The sequence below is a fragment of the Zootoca vivipara genome, chromosome 17, assembly GCF_963506605.1.
Source record: "Zootoca vivipara chromosome 17, rZooViv1.1, whole genome shotgun sequence".
In the NCBI taxonomy this organism is placed as follows: Eukaryota; Metazoa; Chordata; class Lepidosauria; order Squamata; family Lacertidae; genus Zootoca; species Zootoca vivipara.
In genome coordinates, this window is record NC_083292.1 from 29,644,347 (window position 1) to 29,663,628 (window position 19,282).

Sequence of the window (19,282 nt, forward strand, 5' to 3'; positions counted from 1 at the left end):
CGACTAAACAACAACATTTTCACACTAGCTAGAAGCCCTCATGATAGCTTCACAATAGTAGCCGATTGCTGCAATTGAATGCCCATGTATTGAACTTTGGCACCCCTAAAAAAAAAGGAAAAGTGGGTACCTTTGTCCACTCTTGGGTCTTGGCCTCCGTCTTGCCACTGAATAGTTGCCCACACCTGCCCTAGAGCACTGGACATGTGGTTCCCCCATGCCCGAGCGATCTTAGTGGTACCTTTGGCTCCTCTGCTCCACCCCCCACCCCACCCCCTCGGACCTTGGCCTGGGCCTTCCCTGAGCCAGCGTTTTATTATGGGCACTATTGAAATTCATGTTGAGCAGCGGAGCGCAGCCCAGAGTGCAGCCGGAGCACGCCAGACGCTAATGCTGCGCAGCCGAGATTGATAGAGGTCTGGAGTTTAATAGAGCACCCTCGCTTTTCTTTTGTCAGCCGCGAATGGGTTCTTCAAGGTCCAGGCGGGAAATTGCTTTTGCAAAGGGAAGGAGAAGAAGAAGAAGAAGAAAATGCACGCACGCACACACACACACACACACACACACTCACACACACACATGGGCGCAGCCACAGCCAGAAATTCAAAACACCAAAAGCACAGAGATAAAGAGCTACGCCAAGGCTGGCGGTTCCTCCTCACCTCCAAGGAGGGGAAGAGATTAAGGAGGTGGTGGCAGGAAAGTGAGCTGAAAATGGGCGCCCCCGTCCATCTCTGCAGAATACCGTGCAAGGTTGATGCGGAGGCTGTCCTTGGATGCCTCTTTGATCACAAAATCAAACAGGGGAGGGGGCTCAGCTGAGTGGCAAAACATCTGCTTTGTATGCAGAAGGTCCCTGGTTCAATCCAAGGCATCTCCAGGTAGGACAGGGACTTTCCCCTCGTCTGACACCCTGGAGAGTCCCTGTCAGTTACCAAACTAGGTAGACCAATAGTCTAACTCACTGTACATTCTTAATATTGCTGGTGAGCTCTTTTTGGGAGCGTTGGACCCCGGCCGATAGATATTTGGCCTTCGTTCCTGCCTGGCTCCTGGTTCTGAATATCCCCCGTTGCCAGATTAAGCGAAGGCAAGTTTTGCTTATTGCTTCAATATCTTGCCCGTCGTAAATGCCTGGATCAATTAGATTTCTTTATAAGGAAACAGGAGCGGTTCTCTAATAGCTCATCAGCATTTTGCAGACATTGTGCATTCCGATTTTGAATGGGAAGGGGTCTCGCCGCCACCCCCCCCCAATGTGAAATTCTAGAATTCAGATTTGCCCCCGTTCGAGTGTTTATGTGAACAAACAGCGCCAGGATCTTATTTTAACAAAATCTCAACTTCTTAGGATGTGGTGTTTATTCTGTACTAGAAAAGTTGTGCTGGAGAGACTTCTGGATCAGACCAAAGACTCATGAGGTCTAGCATCCTGTTCTCACAGTGGCCAACCAAGTACCACAATGGGAACCCCCAAGTAAACCCTGAGCGGAACAGCAGTTTCCCCACATGATTTCCAGCAGCTGACATGACAGTGGAAATCACAGCCATTGTGCCTGGAAATGGTTCATAGCCTTCCCCTGCTTCCTGAATCCTCTTTCAAAGGCCTCCACATTGTTGGCCACATCTAGTGGCAGCGAGTTCTGCTTGAATAAGTCCTTCCTTTGGTCTCTTCTGAATTTCCCAACTTTCAGCTTCGCTGGATGACCTCAGATTCTAGTATCATGAAAGAACGAGAAAAACCGAGCTCTATCTACTTTCACCATAGCATGCAATATTTTAAGGCACCTCTTTCTTGCCTTTTTTCTAAAGAGCCCCAATGCTGTAACTTTTCCTCGCCCTTTAATAATTTTCTTGTCCTTTTCTGGTTGTTTTCCACCTTGTCCACAGCTGCTGCATTGTGGGCTGACATTTTTAGCAAGCTTGACCCCAAGGTCTCAGTCCTGATCGGTCACCTCCGCTTCAGACTCCACTAATGGATATATGAAGTTACACCCCATTGTAGCTCACTATATGCTCAGGCTGAATTGCATTCACCATTTTACTGCCCATTCTGCTGGAGAGATCCTATTGGAGCCTTTCACAATCCCATCTTGTTTCAATGTTCCTGAACAAAACCGGTATTGTGAGCAATTTAAAAAGCACACATCCTAGCAGTGGCCTCGCGGGGGGGGGGGGTGTTGCCCCAGGTGCATTTTTTTGAGGGGGCACAACCAGGTGTTCCCATGACAGGGGAAGGCAAGCTTCAGGGCAGGGACAGCCGTGACAGCAGCTCTTCTCCAAAGGATCAATCTGTTTGTGATTGATCAGTGGATAGAAAAATCCCCGGGAAAATTTCCCAGCAATATTTTTGCATGAATGTATTGTGGTAGACCCACTTTTGGAGGTAATGTTATCTAAGATGCACAGTTTTGGAAAGCAATTTCCCCTAATACAATGCATCTTGTCATAGTTTAATGAATGTATATGCATTTTTATGCCAACATTACCTGCGCACGTGCATTTTTGCGCACACATCTCGACTGGAGAGCTGCATTGCAAAATTCGGAGAGGTACAGATTTCGAAGGAGGGCTGCGGTTCAGATCATTTTTGTTTTCCAAAGTGCAAATCGGGCAGGCTTCCCTTTCCATGCAAACTGAATGGGATTTCTTTCCCTTTGCCCCTTTTAGTTTGACCCAAATGTTTGTACGGGGACCGTGTGGCTATCCTTGTGGAGTCGTGGTCCCTTCCAACTCCACAATTCTATAAACTCCCGGCCAGATGCAACTGGCTCCCTACTTCCTTACCAATTTGATTTATTCTTTTGCTCTGGAGAGGGGGAACTATTTCTCAGCCTTAATCCTAACTTAGCCTGAGGCTCTCCTGGCTACTTGGAATTGGGTCTTCCTTTTTAGTCTTTTTTCCCACCGTTGGCTCCCTGCACTGCACTAAGCCAGATTTGCCTCTCTTAATCTTTCCCCCCAGAACCAAGTCCCTCCAGAGCCCTTGTTATTTCAGTAGGTCTCCCACACTCCCTTACCCCTGCTGCAGTCTCTCTCTCTCTCTCTCTTTGAACTGCCTCCATCCTGTCAGTCGTAGCGGATAATGAGATGCCCAGAACACTACGCACAATGCGTGCGATGCTCTCTCTCTCTCTCTCTCTCTCTCTCTCTCTCTCTCTCTCTCTCTCTCTCTCTCTCTCTCTCTCTCTCTCTCACACACACACACACACACACACACACATCCCTGCCTCTCTCCCAGGTGTGGTTCAGCTGCATAGAGATGCGGTCTCTCTGCCTCTGTACTCCGCAATGTGATGGTTCGGCACGTGCCATTTCCCCGGCTGCTTTGGCAGGTCGGCGGCTTCGTCTCCTCCCAGCCAGCCTTCCCTCTTTGCAACGCGATGGCTTTACCTATCTCCTCCCTTGCACCCTTCCCTCAGCACCCACAACCTTCTTAGCAAGTGAGCTTAGAAGGCTGGATAAATTAACACAGGGGTGGGGAGCCCCTAGCATCATCCCAAGCCTCTCTACCTGGCCCTCAGGACTCACCACACCCCTCCTTAGTCCTGCGTGACACCCTCTTTGAATGTTGTGGCCTAGCTGAGGGGCCGGCCTGTCCATGAGGCAGAGGGAGGCAACTGCCTCAGGCGCCGTAATCCAAGGAGAGCTTCCACAAGTTTGACTGTGTGAAATCTGCCACTACCAGAGGTGGCATTATTATTACAGTCGTACCTTGAGAGTCAAATGGAATCCGTTCCGGAAGTCTGTTCGGGTTCCAAAATGTTCGGAAACTGAAGCGCGGCTTCTGATTGGCTGCAGGAAGCTCTTGCAGCCAATCGGAAGCCGCGGAAGCTCCATCAGACGTTCGGGTTCCAAAAATAGTTCGCAAACCGGAACAGTCACTTCTGGGTTTGCGGCACCCAGGAGCCAAAACGTTCGAGAACTAAGCTGTTCGAAAACCAAGGTACGACTGTATTATTATTATTATTATTATTATTATTATTATTATTATTATTGGCCTACCCTTCACCATCAGGTCCCAGGGTGGGTCAAAACAATTTTATTTATTTATATGTTGCTTTTATACACCACCTTTTCCTCCAAGGTTCTCTCCCTCCTCATTTAATCCCCACAACTACTCTGTGATGTAGTGACTGACCTTGCAATGTGTCTCATGGTGAAGCGGGGATTCGAACCCTGGTCTCCGAGGTCCTAGCCCAACACGCTACCCCCTGCACCACATTAATTCAGCAATGAAATAACTGACTCCAGTTCACAGGAACTTGGGGCAGAGCTTTCAATGTGGCTGCCCCTTTCTGTGGAACAGCATCACTGTAAAGACATGATATAGAATCATAGAATCATCATAGAGTTGGAAGAGACTACAAGGACCATCCAGTCCAACCCCCTGCCAAGCAGGAAACACCCTCAAAGCATTCTTGACATATGGCTGTCAAGCCTCTGGTTAAAGACCTCCAAAGAAGGAGACGCCACCACACACCTTGGCAGCAAATTCCACTGTTGAACAGCTCTTACTGTTCCTTAAGTTTTTCCTAATGTTGAGGTGGAATCTTCTTTCTTGTAGCTTGAATCCATTGCTCCGTGTCCACTTCTCTGGAGCAGCAGGAAACAACCTTTCTCCCTCCTCTATATGACATCCTTTAATATATTTGAACATGGCTATCATATCACTGGGTAACCTTCTCTTCTCCAGGCTAAACATGCGCAGCTCCCTAAGCCATTCCTCATAAGGCATCGTTTCCAGGCCTTTGACCATTTTGGTTGCCCTCTTCTGGACATGTTCCAGATTTTCAGTATCCTTCTTGAACTGTGGTGCCCAGAACTGGACACAGTACTCCAGGTGAGGTCTGACCAGAGCAGAATACAGTGGTACTATTACTTCCCTTTAATCTAGATGCTATACTCCTATTGATGCAGCCCAGAATTGCATTGGCTTTTTTAGCTGCTGCATCACACTGTTGACTCATGTCAAGTTTGTGGTCTACCAAGACTCCTAGATCCTTTTCACATGTACTGCTCTCAAGCCAGGTGTCACCCATCCTGTATTTGTGCCTTTCATTTTTTTGCCCATATGAGTGGCCACTGGTTGTACTTTTTTTGGGGGGAGGGGAAATGACATTTATGTTTCAACACACTTTCGCAGGAGAGAGAAAAAGGAAAATGTGTTTGTGTTTATTGTTTTAGAAGCTATATGTAGTGGGCTTTTTAAAAACTGTTTATAAAGCTATTTTTAGGGTTGTTGTATTTAAGGTAAAAGACCTTGAGAGTCACGGGGGAAGGAAACCAATTTGTAAATTAATAAGATGGTGATGATTTAACAACATCTGCCTTCGGTTTAACAATCCCTGAACTTATTTTAACTTCTGATTGACTTACACAGTCAAGGGGTGAATCTGAGGTTGCAAAGAGTTATAGGTACGGCTGCGACGCTTAATCGATTTAGACAAATTGATCAGAAACTTCTCGATCAGCTAAAAAGCTGCCCCCAATTAGTCAGGCAATAGGGTTTTGCTTGCTTGCTTGCTTTCGAACCTTATTGATGATACAAGTCCTTACAAAAAGGGAAGAGGGCAATTGCCAACAAGTAGCGGTTGTGTGCCTAGGGGTTTGCGAAACCAACCCTTGATAGGGGCACAAAAACCACCTATCAGACTATGGCGTGTGTGACGTTTATGTGTGCGTGTGATGGAGCGCTTGCCACCATCGCGGCAAGATCAAATGTAGGAGAAGCATCCCATTCTTCCCATACTGTGGCACAAAGGCATGCAGCCAAGTTTTCTGGGTGGGTGGGTGTGCCAACACAGCTCCCAGCAAGGGACCCTAGATGTGCCATCTCTTGCACAGGTACATTTGCAGAGCCTCCTGTGACAACCGCAGGAGGCCAATACGCAGTTCAGTGGCCTGCTTTGTGCTCCGGGATTCTTGTCTCCAATCAGATGCAAACCTAATTATTTAATTTAGTCCATCCTCATCAACTGATGGCACAAACGCCAGCATTTCTGCTTAGAAGTCTTGCTTGGGACTGGATGGCTAGCTGGTCCTCTGCTGGGGCGGCGCGGGGGGGGGGACACTGAGATCAGAGGCGGAGCTACCTGCCCCGGCACCTGGAGTGGTGCAGGGGCAGGGCTAGCTGGCCCACAGGTGCGGGGCTAGCCGTCCACACAGCGAGTGTTCCATGCCGCCTTCTGCCTGCACAGCGAGCATTGGGAGGGGCACCACTAGCCGCCCGTAGCAGTATTGTCCTTAGTGGCCCGCCGCCTGCACAGCGAGCGTCCAGGGGTGCCACCCACGCAACTGGCGGGGGTGGGGGTGCGGCGATGTCACCCGCCCTCACGGCTGACACCCGGTGCGCACCGCACCCCCCGCACCTGCCTTCCTCCGCCAGTGACTGAGATGCCTCCTAACTCTAAAATTCTATGATTTAAGGACTTTGTTGGACAGTAGAAGACGCTGCCTCAGGAGGTGGGGTGTGTGTGTGTGTGTGTGTGTGTGTGTGTGTCTCCTTTGCCTGACAGACTTTTAGAAGACGTCTGAAGGCACCCTTGTATAGGGAAGTTTTTAAGGTTTGTTGGAAGTCACCCAGAATGGCAACCCTGTCAGATGGGCGGCTGATAAACAATGATGATGATGATTGTTGTTGTTATTATTGGTAGAATACATAAATAATAATAATAATAATAATAATAATAATAATAATAATAATTGTCATACCTCGGTTTAAGTACGCCTCGGTTTGAGTATTTTCGGTTTACAAATGCCACAGACCCATCTGGAACGGATTGATCCACTTTCCATTACTTTCAATGGGAAAGTTCGCTTCAGTTTATGAACGCTTCAGTTTATGAACAGACTTCCGGAACCAATTACACCCATGCTTCGGGTTAAGTACGCTTCAGTTTAAGTACTCCACGAACCGTCTGGAACGGATTAATCCACTTTCCATTACTTTCAATGGGAAAGTTCACTTCAGGTTAAGTACGCTTCAGGTTAAGTACAGACTTCCGGAACCAATTGTATTTGCAAACCGAGGTACCACTGTAATCTCTGTCCTAGAAGCAAGTCCTCTGTCCAGCGAAAGGTGGAAAGAGATTAAACAGCTCTGTCAAGAGGGTCTGTTTGAAAGAAAGTATTTCAAAAGTAACGGCTAAGCTATACCCTCCTTGGGTGTAAACAAATGAAGTTCCTTTTAAAAGTGCCTCATCCTTACTTAGACCCACTGGGTGAGGGGCGAGGGGTCATAGGCTCCCCTTCTCCTATTTGTAACATCCCACGACTAGTAAACAATCACACTACCATGAACAGTTAATACAAAACCTCTGCTGGGATTTAGCCAACAACACACCCTAAAATAGCAGCCGCATTTCCCAGCACCCATCCCTATGTGGGGGTTCTTGTTACACCAGTGTGACCATTTCCCTTAACAGACCAGCATCTACCGGTTTGGGCATGTTCTTGGAGCCGAGAGATGCCTTGCAAAGATGTGCAACGTCTGAAGGATAAATTACCTCCCGATCCACACCTTGGTCCAGGCAGAGTAGATGAGGTCAGTTTGCATTGGAATTCACAGAAAGCAAAGCCCCCGAGCATCTCTAGTGTAAAGTACCTTGAATGCCTGGTCTCCGTATCAGATGGTGTGTTCGGCCTCAGCCTCAGGAGGATAGCAATGTCTTTGCTGTACAAATAGGCACTTAGACAATGCAACTGAGAAGCGTTGACCTTGTTTTGCTTTGGCACGGTCAGCAAAGACGTCTGTGTTCATGAGTTGGAAAATTCACCCTTTCCCACTAGCAAACATGGAGCACAATCTGCAGAAGCCCCATTGAGCTGAGTGGGTGGGGGGTGGGGAATAGCCGGGCTCTTGCACAGCTACCATTTAGTGGTGTGCACAGGGGCGCCCAATCCAGTTCAGGGCCTGATCCAGAGTGACTCCACTTTGATTAGGACATACCCACCTTGAACCAGATCTGAGCCATGAACTGAGTTTAATCAGGGTTAATTAGATATGTGGTTGGGGGAAGTAGCCTGTGTGTGTGTCCTTCTCTCCCCTTTCCTTGCTGCCTAAATCTGCCCCCTACCCTGGATCACTCTGGGTAGATCTGAGGTGAGCCAGAGTCACCCAGGGCTTCCTCATCCTGATGTGGCCAGATCTTAGGTTGACCATGTTGGCCTGATTTGGTTCAGGATCTGGGATTTGGCCAGATCTGATGCACAGCCCTACTACCATTCTTGAGCATGGCGGACTCTTCTTCATTGGGTAGCCACCTATCAGGGATCCTTTAGTTGTGATTCCTGCATTGCAGGCGGTTGGACTAGATGACCCTTGGGGGTACCTTCCAACTTTACAGCTCTATGAGTCTGTGGTTTCACCTTGGATCTGTACAGGATAACTTTCCAGTGCAATGCATTTTTTGTGTGTGCTGAGGAAGGCCTGGAGCTGGAGCTGACCCACAATTTCCCAGGAGACAGTTGTTTTTGCAAAAAAATTCAGACCACGTTCAGTCGTACATTTTGCTAGACGTAATACAGTAACCACTTAACTCAAGTCAACTTAATATTGCTTTTTTACCCGCTCAGTCACAGATTTTATTCCTCCTCCCTTTTTTCTTTTTGTAGGGAAGTCAGAGAATTCCGCTGGAAAAGGAATTGCTGTGGTTTTGCATCTTTGTGGTCAGCTGTGGAAATATAGTCCTGCTGATATGATCAGTATTTGTTCAGGAGGCTTTTAAGTCCGTGGATGATACATAATTAACGACTTTCTTTACATTGTTTCAATGTTTCCTTTACATTGAAATGAATGCAAGCTACTGTACATACTTACGTAATAGCGGGCAGCGAGATGAATAACATAGTATCTGGCCAAAGCTGAACTGCAGCGGAATGGAAACGGCGCCGATTGTGACGAATACGGGATGGAATGGAAATTGCAGCCTTCTCGCATATGGTGCGAGAGATATAGAAATAGCCATTTGCTTATGATCAATTCTTGCACATTCATTATAATCAGTAAAAATCTTGGAGCAGGGGGAGAAATCAACGGGCTTGAGTTGCGGCTATTGAAGAGGACTTACTTGGATGTCATCCGCTGACCCAGTTCCATGGCCAGAGTGACCACCTACTCCAGGCATCCCCAAACTTCGGCCCTCCAGATGTTTTGGACTCCAATTCCCATCATCCCTGACCACTGGTCCTCTTAGCTAGGGATCATGGGAGTTGTAGGCCAAAACATCTGGAGGGCAGCAGTTTGGGGATGCCTGACCTACTCCTTACTCCTTGGTGAGACCCTTTCTACCTCTTTACTCTCTGGAGGCATTTAAGAACAGAATAAGAGTTCCAGTAGGGATAACCTTGCTGTATCAGGTCAGTGGCCCACCTAGTTCAGCATCCTGTTCTCACAGTGGCCAACCAAACACCTGTAGGAAACCTGCAAGCAGGATTCGGGCAAAAGAGCCCTCTCCTCCCCTGTGGTTTCCAGCAACTGGAATTCAGAAGTGTTGCTGTCTCCAGCTGTGGCGACAGAGCTTAGCCATCTGGGGTAGCAGTTGCAATAGTCATCTCTATTGGTCTATTCCTCTTTTAAAGCCATCCGGGTTGGTGGCTCTCACTGTCTCACGTGGGAGCGAGTTCCATAGTTCAGCTATGTGCTATGTGAAGAAGTAATAATAATAATAATAATAATAATAATAATAATAATAATAATAATAATTTATTATTTATACCTTGCCCATCTGGCTAGGTTTCCCCAGCCACCCTGGGCGGCTCCCAACAGAATATTAAAACACGATAAAACATTAAAAACTTCCCTAAACAGGGTTGCCTTCATACGTCTTCTAAAAGTCAGTTGTTTATTTCTTTGACATCTGATGGGAGGGTGTTCCACAGGGCGGGTGCCACTACCGAGAAGGCCCTCTGCCTGGTTCCCTGTAACCTCACTTGTAGAGAGGGAACCACCAGAAGGCTCTCGGAGCTGGACCTTAGTGTCCGGGCTGAATGATATGGGTGGAGACGTTCCTTCAGGTATACTGGGCCAAGGCCATTTCTTTTTTTACCTGTCCCGACACTTCCAACGTTCAGCTTCATGGGATGCGCGCGAGTTCTAGTGTTACGCGAGAGGAAGAAAAACTTGTAAGGAAACAAGTTGTCCCGTCACAACTCACTCTGCTGTTTGAGGCAGGGAAAGCACTCAAAGAAGACGGCAGGGTAACATGTATAATCCAGATATATTTATAGGTTTTTATCTTCTGAGATTAGCACAGGATATTTAGAAAGGTTATAAAGTAACATTGACATTTGTTGTAATTCATTTGCTCTCCTCCCCACACCCCTGAAACTTTTATGTACATACAAGATCACAACACAACAATCCAAGACCGCCATCCTCTCTTGTCCCCACTGCCCACCCAGAAGAAGATTTTGTGTGTCGGTGTGTTTTCTTTTCCGTTTTAGCTCAGTACAAATATGGCTTTTCTGTAAATATTGGGAGAGTCTAACTCCAACTAGGAAGCATAGAGAGCCTGTTCCAGTAGGGGGCGCCAGTTGCCACAGGTAGAGGATCAGAAGATGTTTTAACTACGGTAGTCCTGTTTCTCATTTCCACCCTCCAGCCTGCCTCTGGCTCTCTGGGAGAAAAGGGAAGACCTAGATGTGAAGCAGAAGTAAATTATTAGGCTCTTCCTCTGACCCATCTTGCCTCTCATCAGCCCTAAGAAAAATTATTCTATGGTGTGATTTATTTTTTTTAATAGCAATTATAGCACTGCCTCCATACAGATGTCAGCCCTCCCTTTGGACACAACCTGGTGTGAATAAGAAACAGAAACTGGAATGAGATTTATGCAAAAGAGCAGGCCTGATTCTTATCAGCAAGGTCCTCGGGCTGGTAGTCTGTCTGCTCCCCGCAGCAAACCTAACCAAATGGTGTCTTTTTATTCCCCTCTCCCCGGAAAAATAGAAAAAATGGCCTGCTATTTTTTTTGGCCGACGCTAGAAAACAAATGAGGTGGAGATGGTGGAACTTCTGGCATTGACCGACAGGCCTCATGGCAAATGCATCTCTGAGCATAGGTGTGGTGCATACATTGCCCTCCCCCCCACACCCTCCCTTGAAACATGCAAAGATCCCTTCCATGTTTGCTGCATAGAGATGGGCATTCCAGGGTTGGTGCTAGTGCTTGACATGATTGGGTATCCGCTGAGGCCCCAGCCAAAGCAAGGGGTGCCCACTGCCACCTCCATCGCAGAACCTCCCAACCAGTGGCAGAGCTTCATGCTCCACCACTGGGGGCAGAGAGCAGGTGCGCTGCCTCCAGTGACGTGGTGCGCATTCTGGGGGCGGGATAAAGTGTGCGTTTGGGGGGCGGGGCATGCCGTGCGCAGTGGCAGGGCACACGTTTTGGGGCGGGGCACGCCGTGTGCAGGGGCGGGGAGCGCGTTTTGGGGCGGGGCGGGCAGCAGCGATGGCGCCCCTGGGATCGCATCGCTCGGGGCGCACCGCCCCCACCGCCCCTATCTTCCCATGCCCCTGCTCCCAACCCTGCCACTGCCACTTCCTGTCCACTCTCCGAGAAAGAGGAAGAAGAAAATGTGGCATTTCCTTTTGCCTTGCTCCTGCCCCCTGGCCAGAGAGGTGGCCTGGCCTCAGAGTTAAGGATTGCCTCCTGGTGGCATCTTGCCCCCTCCAGAAAACAAACAAACAAACACTGGAGCATGTTTACTGGTCAATCATAAGACACGGTGTGTCTTCCCTTTGCTTTGGGATAGCACACCCTGAAAAATCTCTGGCTGATGCACCTCAGGAATGGGGAACTTGGTGCTGCTGTTGGACTCCCAACTCCCATCAGCCCCAGGAAAGCCTGGCCAGTGGTCAGGGATGATCACAGAGAGTTGTAGTCCAGCAACACCTGAAGGGCCACAAACTCCCCATCTCTGACGTACTTGCTCAAGAGGCGAGTCAAAGACTGCAAAGCATCCTAAGGTGGCCAAGCAAGCTTAGCTTTGGTGCTAAGTCAGGGCGAGAAAAATACCTAGTGTAAAATGACGGGCAGACCTTCAGTCTGAAGAACACACAGATCCACGGGCATTGCTCCCGGGCTCCACTTTGAAATAGGTGGGAGGCATGACTGGGTTCCGAGAGGGAGTCCCTGCTTGTATGTTTTCAAAAAGCAGAGTGCCCCCCCTCAAAGTAATGTACCCCTGCTCCCATCACACCTGGCAATGTTCATAAAATGTACCTGCCTAAGCGCATGCGCAACTGATGGCAAAATCTTTCAGATCATGAAAAAGTTCCAATATCCAAACTTGCAAATATTGCAGGATTCAAGTGAAGGGGATCTTAATAGGGAGGCACAACCTTGGAATCAGACCAACTTTTTTGGTGGGGGCTTGTGGAAGCTACACGATTGGAACAGGGTGCGAGGATTGCCTACCAGGACACCATGGATCTGGAACAAGCATCACAATGGACTTTCACTACCACCCCCTTGCAAATTTCTCTGGTTGATCTCTGTTGAATAAAAAAATGGAGTTGTTCCCCCTCCTCCAACAGGTACCCTTTAACATCCTTCAGCCCCGGCTTTCATGGCCGAGGGTCAGGGGTGGTGGGAGTTGCAGCGCAAAAACTTTGAAAGACACCAAGTTGGGAAAAGCTGAACTGGGTGCACCTTAGGACAATAAGAAGAGTTGTGGCTGGATCGAGCCAAAGGGAGCCCATCTAGACCAGTGTCCTCTTCTCAGTGGCCAATCAGGTAATTCTGGAAAACCTGCAAGCAGTACATGAACACACTGCCCCACTTGTGATCCACAGCAGCTGGCATTCAGAAGTATACTGCCTCTGACAGTGGAGGGAGAACATAGCCATTGTGGCTACTGGTCATTGATAGCCTTCTCCTCCATGAATTTGTCTAACCATCTACGGTAGGTTGATGGCCATCATCACCTCTTCTGGGAACAGATCACTTTGCTGAACCATGCACTGTGTGCCTGTCCTGACTCTCCCAGCAAGGTACCCCCAAGTTCTGGTACTATGTGAAAGAGAGAGAAGGGCCTCCCCATCCATTTAATGTTCTTCTGCGTCCATCCCAATAATCGCCACCCTGTTGCTTAAATAAAACCACCACCCACTGAGCAGAAGAAAATAGAACGCATACCCCGATGCACCGTCAGCCCTACTCAGAGTAGACCCATTGACATTCATGGACCAAAGTTAGTCCTGTCCATTCGTTTTGATGGGTCTACTCTGAGAAGGACTGATGGTGCATGTAGCTTATCTGGCTCGACATCGCTGGGACCGGCTTTCTATTCAACCAAAGTTGGGTTCTCGCCATTTGCCTTCAAGTCACCGAGCCTATGTAGACTTTCTAAAGCTCTTCTAGTTATCCAGCCAGGCTGGGAGGTTTACAGGGAAAAACAACACCCTCAACAATGGGCTTTGAGCAAACAGTGACAAGAGAACCGATGGAAAAAAGCAACAACCACGGTATGGCCGCCAGCCTTCGTTTTCCCCAACCTAAGCATTTCCTTTCTCCTGCTGTCACACGGCGGGTTCCATCTTCCTTGATGATGGGGCCTGTTATCCGTGAAACAGAAGCCTCGCTCCATTGGAGTGTCACTGGCTCCAATTCCCCCTCAGCTGCCCGCCTCCCCTAGTTTTATAACCAAAGTCTGGAATCTCCACTCCTAGCTTGCAAATCTCCCCAGCTGAGAAACTGCAGTGGATATTTTCTCTCTCTCTCTCTCTCTCTCTCTCTCTCTCTCTCTCTCTCTCTCTCTCTCTCTCTCTCTCTGTGTGTGTGTGTGTGTGTGTGTGTGTTGCAGAAATACATACAAACAACAGGCATGCTTGATATAAAATCAATGCACCACAGGCTGGGCCAAAGCAGACTCGACACAAACGAGTTTGTAGCCTCCGGCAGGTTGTGAATGAAGAAAGAAAGACAGCTGTGTCCCCAAAACAGCCTGATTCTCATATCAAAGCCCATGGCTGCAGGCCTTTGCGCATGCCCATGCACACACACACACATCAGCAGCTTGCCCTGTATGGGCTTCCAGTGTTGGCTGGTGCCCTTTGAGACTGGTAGGGCAGAAGGCAGGGAGTACAACAGTAGGGGGAGCCAGAGGGAAGGACTGGCAGAGCCAATTCATTCCAAGTCTTGCCCCCACCTCCTCTCTGCTGAGTTTTGTAAAGGCAACATTGAGACTGAGGAGGAGAAAGGTGACAAGCAGCTCCCACCCACCCCCCACTACCTGTACTGGTTATAAGGAAGAAGGCAGGCAGCTCAGGTCTGGCCAAGGGCAGACTGAGGTTGGTGGAGCAATGCTCCATTAGCTGTAGTGGACCAGCCTCCACTGTGGGCTTCTGGAGGGCTAGTAAAGTGGTTCGAATAGTCTCTCCCTTCTTTGAATAGTTTACAAATGTTTACTGGAAGCTTGAAATCCTACGACACTTCTTATTAGAACTGCAAACACATTCACATGCATCCACCACCTGAATATGGGGAGGGGGCACAAGGCGTCTTGTGTTCATGGGTGTGCAATGATGTGTATATTGAAGTAGCATTGAGGCAGATCATAGAAATTTCAACTCGGAAGGAAGATCCATCATGACGCTTATATCCAACTGAACATGATTTTTTGTTGGGTGGGTTTTGATCTACATGAGGGCTTCCCAAACTTGGGTCTTCCGCTGTTTTGGGACTACAACTCCCATCATCCCTAGCTAGCAGGACCAGTGGTCAGGGATGATGGGAACTGTAGTCCAAAAACAGCAGAAGACCCAAGTTTGGGAAACAACGATCTGCACATGAAGCAACCCTTCCGTGTCCTCCTACTTTCCCAAAAGAGACACCATTAGAAGAGAGAGGTCAACTGCGTACCAAGAGTTCCCACAAAAGACCAGAAGAGAGTAGGAAATGCATTGCCCCTCCCCAAAAAACGGACAAAAGAGGACACCAATTTGCATATGTTAATTTATGTGTACTTATGCAAATTTAGAAAGAATCACTATAATTCAAACAGAAAGTACATCTTAATTTAGTGGATAACAAGAACGGGACCAGCTCAGTTTGCAGCCTAGGTGTTCAGTGTTGAGGGACAACTACAAGACCTTCCCCTTCTTAAATTACTTTGGGTTGTCGCCAATGTTAGCCCTACTCAGAGTAGGCCCACTGACATCAATAGAGACGGCTAACTTAGGTTTCTCAATTCTGATGCCTCTACTCTGAGCAGAACTTCGTTGGCCACCACCTTTTATCTACAAGCTGGACTTAAGACCAGACAGCTGCTCTGCCAGGTGACTCCTTCAAAGAGAGGACCCCCCCCTGTAAAGTAGGACACACGACCACCCTGTAGTAAAGAGGTCAAGGTGAAGAGCCCTGCTCAAGTGACACACCCAAGGAATTCGAGTCATAAGCCAAGGGTGGGCTTCTAGCCTGAGGGCTGCATATCCTTCCAGGTGGTGAGGACCAAATGCCAGTGGTGGGCATGGCCAGAGGCAAAAGTGGCCAGAGCAACAACACGCGCTGTGCATTTTACAGCAGGCAAGTTTCTGCACACGCACAACTCACACATCCCTCTTCTCTATCCTCCTTCCAGGCAAGCAAGAAGCATCATCAGAGTCCATAGACACATCCCAGCCAGGCAAAAACAATCTGGTGTAAAGCAGGGCCAAAGAGGGCTGTGGCCCAGAGAAAAGGGGACATGGCCTGGGATAAGTTCTGGGGGGCTGCAATTGCCCCCTGGGCCTGAGGTTCCCCACCCCTCTGTTAGACGTATGGCATGGACATTGACCATTAAGGTGCAAGAGCAGGCAGATCTCCCCGTTGTGATCCAGAGTTGTGTGTCTCGGCCTACTCCTGTTCACCCATCACTGTGGCTTTGACCATGTGCTCCTAAGCTACTGTCAAAAGTGAAGGATACTGGGGGGCTCCAGTTGGGACACAAAACAGCCAAGTGAGTTTGGGTGAAGCTAATTGAGTTTTGGGGGGCCCTTGGGCAAAAGGTCTTCAGTAGTTTCCCTTCTGGAGTGGCCCAACTCTTCCTCCTTGTAGTCCCCACCTCCAGGTCACCTGCCTTTTTCTACTAAGGCCACATTCGCACCATGTAGTATTTAAAGAACTATGAATACCACTTTAAAGAGTCAGGACTTCAACCCCCGCAGAATTCTGGGAACTGTAGTTTGTTAACGGTGCTCAGAATTGTTAGGAAACACCCCCTAGAGCAGGCACCCCCAAACTGTGGCCCTCCAGATGTTTTGGCCTACAACTCCCATGATCCCTAGCTAAGAGGATCAGTGGTCAGGGATGATGGGAATTGTAGTACAAAACATCTGGAGGGCCGAAGTTTGGGGATACCTGCCCTAGAGCTACAATTCTCAGAGTGGTTTAACTGTCAATCCCTCTTCCCAGGGAACTCTGCAAATTGTAGCCCCGTGAGGGGAATAGGGGTCTCCAAACAACTCTTAGCACCTTCAACAAACTGCAGCTCCCAGAATTCTTTGTGGGTGGAAGCCATGACTGTTGAAAGAGGTAGCATGGGGCTTGAAATGTTTGGTGTGAATGTGGCCTGAGTCCAACCGATTCAGCTCTGTAGACCAGGGATAAGGAACCTGTGGTCCTCCAGCTACTGATATACTCCAACTCCCATCAGCCCCAACTGGGATGACCAAGTCAGGGGTTGTGGTTAATTCTGGTTCAGCAACACCTGAAGGGCTGCAGGTTCCTCACACCTGCCCTAGATGGAGAGGTGAATGGAGGTCCTTCTCCTCACTCCAGATACTGCTTGCTACTTAACAGTGTGGTGTAGCGGTTAGGGTATTGGACCAGGACCCAGAAGACCAGAGTTCCAATCTCCACCTGGCCATGTAACTCGCTGAGTGCCTTGAGCCATTCACAGCCTCTCAGCCTTATCCACTTCACAGGTTTGTCGTGAGGATGAACTTGGTAGGGAGAGAATCTTGAGCCGTTTGGAGGAGATGTGGAACAGGGATGCCGTAATGAAAATGAGGTAGAATAAAGAAAGTGGGTGACTAGGTAACAACAGCCGGTTTTAAGAACAGTAGCAATGTGGGGTGTGGGTTGGGAGTGGGCCCTGCCAATCTCTGATGCCAGCCCTGAGGCCATTGGAATAACTTGGGTGGGTCATTCTACACGTTCCTAGACTGCAAATGTGCCAAAAGCAGATCGGCTCCAGAAAGTGTGATATGCAATGATTGTGAGAGCTAATGGTGGTGTTGGACTAGGACCTGGGAAATCAGGGTTCAAATCCTCACCCAGCCATGAACCTCGCTGTGTGATCTTAAGGGGCCAGTCAGAATCTCTCAGCTTAACCTACCTCACAGGGTTGTTGCGAGGATAAAATGGGGAAGAGGGAGAACCTTGTTTGCCACCTTGAGCTTCTTGGAAGATAGGTAAATGATAAATATAATACTGCTACTGCTACTACTAATTATGCATACTTATTCAGGAAGGGGAAATGTTATTCCGATGACTAGAAAAATAGTACTGTTTTCATAGAACCATAGACTTGTAGGGTTGGAAGGCACTCGGGAGTCGTCTGGTCCAACCCCCTGAAATGCAGGAACCACAGTTTTTTGGACTTTGCGGATCCATCCTATAGAAATGGCAGGATCCTTCCCCATATTTTGTCTTTTTGTCCTGCAAATGTTATTGATCAGTGATTTTCTTCCTCTGAACATTAAAAACAATGGGCTGTATTCAACAAACGTTTACTCAGAGTTAGATGCATTGCAATTAATAAGTCTAAGTTGGCCATGGCCATTAATTTCAACAGGTCTACTCTGAGTAGGCCTGACAACTCAGTATTTAAAAGAGATGAGGTAGGAGAAAACTCCATTCTGCCTTTAGGCTATTCATTCATTGTGGGATGCAATCCAGAGAGCCGTGTCTCGTATTCTTGAAGGCTTGTGCATGACTAGTGAATCATTGTGCTCATTCCCATGAGTGACAGATTCCCAGGCTGATTCCTGATGTTGAGGTTTAAAATTGTGGTCTGGCTTGTAGCACAGGGATTTGACAACCGCCAGGTAAAAGAACCACCTGGTGGCTAAGGATGGAGTTTGTCCCATGGTCCTACAGATGGAGACTGTAGGAAGTAAGTCATTTCACTTTGTTCTTCACTAGCCAGACCTTTCCAGCTGTTTGAAGGTCTCTTTCCAGCTGTTTGAAGGGGAAGATTTCTTGTCTGAAATCACAGAAAGCTGCTACCTGTCAGTGTGGACAATCCTGAGCTAGACAGACCAATTACTTCTCTGGGCACCTCCAAATGTTGCACCACTCTTTAAGAAGGACATACAGTGGTACCTCTACTTACAAATAACTCTACTTACGAATTTTTCTACTTACGAACGGAGCTCCGTCCGCCATCTTGGATGCGGTTTAGATAGGATTTTTTCTACTTACGAATTTTTAGATAGGGTTGCTTCGAATTTTTTCTCCCAATGCATTCCTATGGGATTCGACTTACACATTTTTTCGACTTACAAATGTGTGTTCGGAACGCATTAAATTCGTAAGTAGAGGTACCACTGTATAGAAAAAATGGTTGGCAGGAGGGCCACAAAGAGAGCTCAGCAGGATGGAGAAAATAAGCTGTATGAGGAAAGAGAGAAGAAGCTGGACATGCTTTTCACACAGAGAAGAGAAAATTGAGGTGAGACAGCACTCTTCAAAAAACAGAAGGGCTGGTATGCAGAAGAAGGCAAAGATTTGTTCTCAACTGCTCCAAAGGGCAGAACATGGGCTAATGGGTTTAAGATGCAAGGAGGTAGGTTTCAGATGAACACTTAAGAGAGATCTATTGATGGTAAGAGCAGTTCCACCATGGAACCAATGACCAACGAGCCTCTTGAGAAGTTCTACCATTGGGGTTCCTGCTTAGAACAGGAAGTTGGGCTACTAGACAGCCTGCCAGGCCCTTTTCATCTCTATGGTGGTATTCTACAGTCAAGGCAAGAGCCCACTCTGTCACTGTTGCTTTATGGTTAATCTATGCTCCACAAGTGCAGGGAGGGGCAAAATCTTCAGCAGTCCATCAGCGGGGAGTCCTTTGGTCTGTTTGCTGACTCTGTCTAGCAACGAAACCCAGCCCCATTCAAAATCCAGCAACATCTCCCACACAAGTGTGGAATCTGCCGTTTTCAAGAATTGATACCGGGATTTTAATTTTCGATGGGGATGTGCTTAACCTCAAAATAGTTCAAGAGGGAGTTTAGTGGCTTCCTGGAATCTCCCGTGTATTTCGGTTTGATATAAAATCTCATAAGCCGTCA